General features: G+C 38.6%; 1 protein-coding gene across 1 annotated transcript in view; it reads left to right on the forward strand.

Annotated features, from left to right (window-relative positions):
* The first annotated feature begins 270 nt into the window (after nt 1-270).
* Nucleotides 271-6,329, forward strand: part of LOC143039213 (uncharacterized) — an 18,950-nt gene continuing 12,891 nt past the window's right edge. Inside the window, exon 1 of the mRNA XM_076209071.1 lies at nt 271-295. The gene's annotated coding sequence lies outside the window, so the exon portion shown is untranslated. The remainder of the gene's footprint in view (nt 296-6,329) is intronic.

Below are 6,329 nucleotides of genomic sequence, written 5' to 3' on the forward strand. Positions count from 1 at the left end.
TAACTGACAATAATGATTACGTCTGAAATGAACATGATAAGATCGCCGCTCTGATTGGTTGAGTGAGGTTGCAGGGAACACAGGATTGGCCAGTAAACAAATCACCATGCAATGGAGAACAAGGAGGAGGAGGAGGAGGAGGAGGAGGAGGAAGAGGAGGAGGAAGAGGAGGAGGAGGAGGAAGAGGAGGAGGAGGACCACGAGAGGGCTGAATTTCGTTAGTGAATTGGTGCAGGCAGGGTGTAACAGTCTGTAGGTGATATCTGGGGAGAAAGAACTCTGCTGGCAGCTGATGGTACGTTAAGTTCGCTGTTCACGTTCGGGGTTCACGTTCGGGCCTCACGTTCGGGCTTCACGTTCGGGTGTCACGTTCAGATGTTCTGTCTTAGTGTCACGTTCGGGCTTCACGTTCGGGTGTCACGTTCGGGTGTCACGTTCGGGCTTCACGTTCGGATGTCACGTTCGGGTTTCACGTTCGGGTGTTAAGTTTCAGTGTCACGTTCGGGCTTCACGTTCGTGTGTTATTTCTTAGTGTCACGTTCGGGTTTCACGTTCGGGTGTTATGTCAATGTCACGTTCGAGTTTCACTTTCGGATTTCACGTTCGGGCTTCACGTTCGAGTGTTATGTCTTAGTGTCACGTTCGGGCTTCACGTTCGGGTGTTATGTCTTAGTGTCACGTTCGGGTGCTATGTCTTAATGTCACGTTCGGGCTTCACGTTCGGGTATCACGTTCGGGTGTTATGTCTTAGTGTCACGTTCGGGCCTCACGTTCGGGCGTTCTGTCTTAATGTCACGTTCGGGCCTCACGTTGTGGTGTTAGGTCTTAGTGTCACGTTCAGGCCTCACGTTCGGGTGTTATGTTTTGGTGTCATATTCTGGTGTCACGTTCAGGTTCTCACGTTCAGAGGGATATTGTACTTTGTTGAGTTTGATCTTGATTGCGACAGTTGATTCTTACCCGATGGAAGTTCTTGGTGTCTCAAAGGCAATGCCCGAGATTCTATCTTATTTCGTATTTCTGTATAACCCGAATAAAGTCCGTGATATACGTTCTTTAAAATCTAATGTTCAAATTGGATCTATGAAGGTATATATTTATTGCAGAAGTGGCTGATGTCGGTTTTGTTGTCGGTTCTGTGGGGGTCCAGAGGTGAAAAAACTTGTCGAGTGTTCACAGAAACGGGGAAAGTAAAAAATAAAAATAAATAAATAAGAATAAAAATAGATAAAATAAAGAATAAAATAGAATAGATAAATAAATAAATGAATAAATAAAATGAAAAAATAAATAATAAAAAAGAGAAAAAGAAATCCACCGAGTCGAGGGATCTACCAAAAGCTGAAAAAAAAGAAAACGTGTAGCATTGGTCGAAACAAAATCTATGGCACATCAAACGATGAAAAACGTGAAGACTCGAGATCAAACGAAAAGGCTCTACTGGATACTAATAGATTCAAATCCATCCCCACTAATTTCGGAGTTATTCTGACGTATTTAGTATTCTATTTTTGTTATGTTATCCATACAGGTTATTATCTGCATTCGGAAGTAAGCCGGTTGTTGTTTGCGGATGACAGTGTACGTATGGCTGGTGCATATATATATATATATATATATATATATGTATATATATATATATATATGTATATATATATGCATATATATATATAAATATGTGTGTGTATGTGTAGTATTTTATGTATGTATGTACGTATGGATGTATCAATATAGGTCAGGAAATTGATACTAGAACTTTTGTATTGATTTGGGCTCCCTATACATATTTTCAAGCTTCGAACTAAGTTACCAACGCAAATTCAGAACGTGATACAAGATCACTACGCTTGGTAAGGACTAGGCCACCACACAAACTACGCAACCCATTCGTTACTCTTCTGTTCCACTCTTGTGCCATTTACCTTTTATTTTATTTTCGTTCATGGACGTCACCGTACGTTGTCCATTCATTTGGGTGACTCATTCCCCTGTAGCTACGAGCCTTCTGCTTACTTTTGTATTCTTGTCAAGCTGTCATCTATTCATGTTTAAGGACCCAACCAGTCTTTCACGAGGGCGTTGCGTGTCAGAAACCTCAAGATATGCGTGTCATCTACCTTGCTGGGAAAGAACATTAAAAACGAGTACTACATAAGGATGTACAGTTGCCAGCATTTCTGCGTCGTCAGCCGAGTCGTTGTAGATGGCTTGGAGGTCAACAAAGCCTTTGTGTTCACGGAAGAGGGTGCAGGTGTAATTGTTAATGGGAACAAACAGATTAAAGGCACCCGGAAAGGCCTTATTTCTCCGGAAGGAAGTACATTAAAAGTCAATGACACATGAATATATATATGTGTACTATACATATACTGTATATATATATATATATATATATATATATATTATATACATATGTATACATACACATTATATATATATATATATATATATATGAGTTAAACACCACAGCATTGTCGTAATCTTTCTAATATTTCCAATTCTCCTCACTACAGTTCTAACTTTGGGAGGGTGATCGAAACCCAACTGTCCAAAGTTATCCTTTTTAATACCACAATTTGACGATTCGACTTCAAAGAGTCATTCATATATATATATATATATATATATATATATATATATATATACATATATATATATATATACATATATTATATATATATATATATATATCATATATCTACATATATATTATATGCATGTATGTATATATGTATGTGTGTATGTATGTATGAATGAATGTGCTTGTTTTTTGTTGTCTGGATAGGGTGAGTATATGGCATCGCAGAATTGGGTGTTTTATGTCTTCTGCATGGTGATTGTATCAGGGGCAATTAGAGTCCATTACCAGGCTACTCTGTTATAAACGTTTTTTGCGAGCTGCTGAACTAAACATAGACGTACAAGCTCACTTGATTTAACAAGGGTGACATCTGGGGGGATTTTGGTGACGTATAGAATTTGGAGGTCTGTTGTGTAGTTGTTTTGTTATCTGAGTTTGCTTTTGGTTGGGCGTGTTAGAGTAGAAAACTGATGAGGATGGTTTTATTGCGTTGTGTGGTTAGTTGTAGAAGGGGTTCTAGGAGTATGCATGCACACACACAAACACACACACACATGCAGACACGCACGTACATACACACACACACACACACACACACACAGACGCGCACGTACACACACACACGTGTATATATATATATATATATATATACATACATACATACATACGTTTATATATATATATACATATATATGTATATATATACATATATACATAAATATATGTATATATATATACATATTTATACATATACATATTTATACATATATACATATATACACATATATATACATATATATATACATATATATATACATATATATATATATTAGATATATAGATATATATATACAGTATATGCATGTATATACATATATATATATACTACATATATATACATATATATATGTATATATATATATATATGTATGTATATATATATGTATATTTTCTTGTTGACAGACGAGATTAAATGATATTGCTGTTTCTGCATTATTTATCTTTTTGTTAAGAACTTCAATTTCTCTTGCTAATTTACGGTGTTGGACTGATAGTTTGCTGAGTAGCTGTCCGTATGAGGTTGCAACGTTTCGGTCTTCTCTGTAGACCATCTTCAGGCTAATTGTTTGGGTGTGTGTGTGTGTGATGTTTATATACTATTTTATTTCTGATTGTTTGGGTGGTGTCGTGTGAAGCGATCATCCTGATTGGCTGCTGCGTAGTCATCAGGAATCACTGGGAGAGGTGAGGTCAGGTCCGCTTGTGGGATGGGAGAATCTGGAGGTCTATACTATGTATGTTCATGGTTGGTTTTAATTCTGCTATATAGATTGCTTCAATAAATGCTAATCTGCGGGAGTCTCTTTCTCTGTCTATTATTACTGTTCCTTCTTCTAAGTTTTGACGGGTGAGGGAAGTATTATGTTTGGTGTTATAGTGATTCTTTATGGATCCCTGTTGTAGGTGGCAGGTCAAACGTCTTGTAAGTTTAGTCCTCGTCATTCCAATGTATGTTTGAGACCCACAGTTCTCAATGGTACAGTTATGTTGGTAAATGACGTGATTATCTTGTAAAGACGATGTCGATTTGGGAGGGCGGTTTCTCAGTAAAAGTTGTGACGTTTTTTCGGGTCTTGTAGTATATGGTCAGTGATATTTTGTCTTCTGGGTCAGTGGGCTTGACGTGTTTTGTAATTATGTCCTTAATGACTTTTTCATCTGTCTTATATTCTGATGACATGTAATTTCTGTAATATATGTTTATGTTTTCTTGTTTTTGTGTGGTAGGTTTGTTAGAATACCAGTTGTTGATGGCCCGTTTTGTTGCTTCGTTAATTAACTTGTTACTATACCCATTGTTAATAAGGACTTGGGTAAGTCTTTCCAGTTCAGTGTGTGTATCTTTCCATGTAGAGCAGTGTGATATGGCGCGTCGTATGTATGCGTTGATAGTGGAGTTTAAATATCGTTGAGGGCATTCACTTTTACCATTAAGACATAGGTTTTTGTTGCTAGGTTTTACGTATACTGATGTGGTGTACTTGTTGTTATGACTGGTTACTAAGACATCGAGGAAGGGCAAACGTCCGTTGTTCGATTCTTCGAACGTAAAATTAAGGCCGGAAGTTTCTATAAGTTGTTCTCTGAGTCTTTGGAGTTCTTGAATATCTTTGACTCTAACGGAAATGTCATCTATATAGCGGCAATAAATGGATGGTCGGTTGGTGGCGAGTGTGAGCTTCTCTATGGTTCCCATGAAAAAATTTGCGAAAAGGACTCCTAAGGGGCTTCCCATGGCGACTCCATCTATTTGTTTGTACATATTACCGCGCGGACATGTGAAGGGGGCTTCTTTAGTACAGATCTCTAAAAGGGTGCGTAAGGAAGCTTCAGGAATGTTCAGTGTCGGTGTGTTGTCGCATCGATAGACTCTATCTAGGATGAAATGTATTGTTCTGTCGACGTCGATGTTTGTGAATAAACGGGGCACGTCCAGCGATGCTATAATGTGATTTTCTGCGGGAGGGGCATTTGCTAGGATTTCTAGGAATTCTTGGGCTGATGTCAGAGCGTAATCCGTGGGTACGTATGGGGTGAGAATTTCGTTCAGTCTTTTGGCTACTGAATAAGTCGCTGTGGGAATTTGGGAGATGATAGGACGAATGGGGTTGTTGGGCTTGTGTGTTTTTACGTTTCCAAAAGCGTGGCCAGGGGAGTAGTCCCCTGTTAATTTGCTAAAGTGTGGGCTGGACGATGAGGCGTTGATGGTATCTATTACATTGTTGATTTTCTTTTTGATCTGTTCCGTGGGATTACGAGTGATTTTTGTGAACTTGGAGGTGTCAGTTAGAATGTTGTCTATTTTTGTGAGGTATTCTTGTTTGGAGATTATGGTAAAGGCTGCGGTCTTGTCGGCTCTTCTGATGGCAATGTCCTCGTTTTCACGGAGTTGTTTGGCTGCTTGAATATGTCTTTTATGTACTAAATTGCTTTGGAAATTGCCTCTGGTTTTGGATGCTTCTGCAATGAGTGTTGCTTGGAGGTCCGTGGAAACGGTAACTTTCTTTTGTTTTTCCAATTTTTGAATATCATCTAGGAGTACTTCAATTTCCAGTCTTTTCCGGTGTTTTCCTGGTTTGGTAGTGTAGTGGCAGTTGAGTCCCATGTTGAGTAATTCTTCTTGATCTTTGGTGAGTTGTAAGTTAGTGACAAGGTTGTAGAATCCTTGGGTAGGTTTTGGAAGTTTTATGTTGCCTCCATAACATCGGGAGAGTTTGGACACATTCCTAGCTTCTGTGCCTTGAAGGTGTTGTTGTTGTAGACGATGTAGTTCATTTTCGACGAGTTCTCGTAAGTATACGGGAACATCTCCTTCTTTCCAAGTGGCTAGGACCTTATCTAATTGTTCTTTCAATTGAAGAGAGAGCTGCTGTTTCTCTTGCAATTGGCTTTCTACGAGTTCTTTTCTGAACTTGTAGGTTAGCTCCGAGTTCCTGGTTCTCTCGTCATGAAGTTTAATATTAGTGTATCCAGGAAGAATATTTTCTTGTTGACAGACGAGATTAAATGATATTGCTGTTTCTGCATTATTTATCTTTTTGTTAAGAACTTCAATTTCTCTTGCTAATTTACGGTGTTGGACTGATAGTTTGCTGAGTAGCTGTCCGTATGAGGTTGCAACGTTTCGGTCTTCTCTGTAGACCATCTTCAGGCTAATTGTTTGGGTGTGTGTGTGTGTGATGTTTAT

Source organism: Oratosquilla oratoria, chromosome 26 (genome assembly GCF_046742065.1).
Source record: "Oratosquilla oratoria isolate Oo_2021 chromosome 26, ASM4674206v1, whole genome shotgun sequence".
Taxonomy (NCBI): domain Eukaryota; kingdom Metazoa; phylum Arthropoda; class Malacostraca; order Stomatopoda; family Squillidae; genus Oratosquilla; species Oratosquilla oratoria.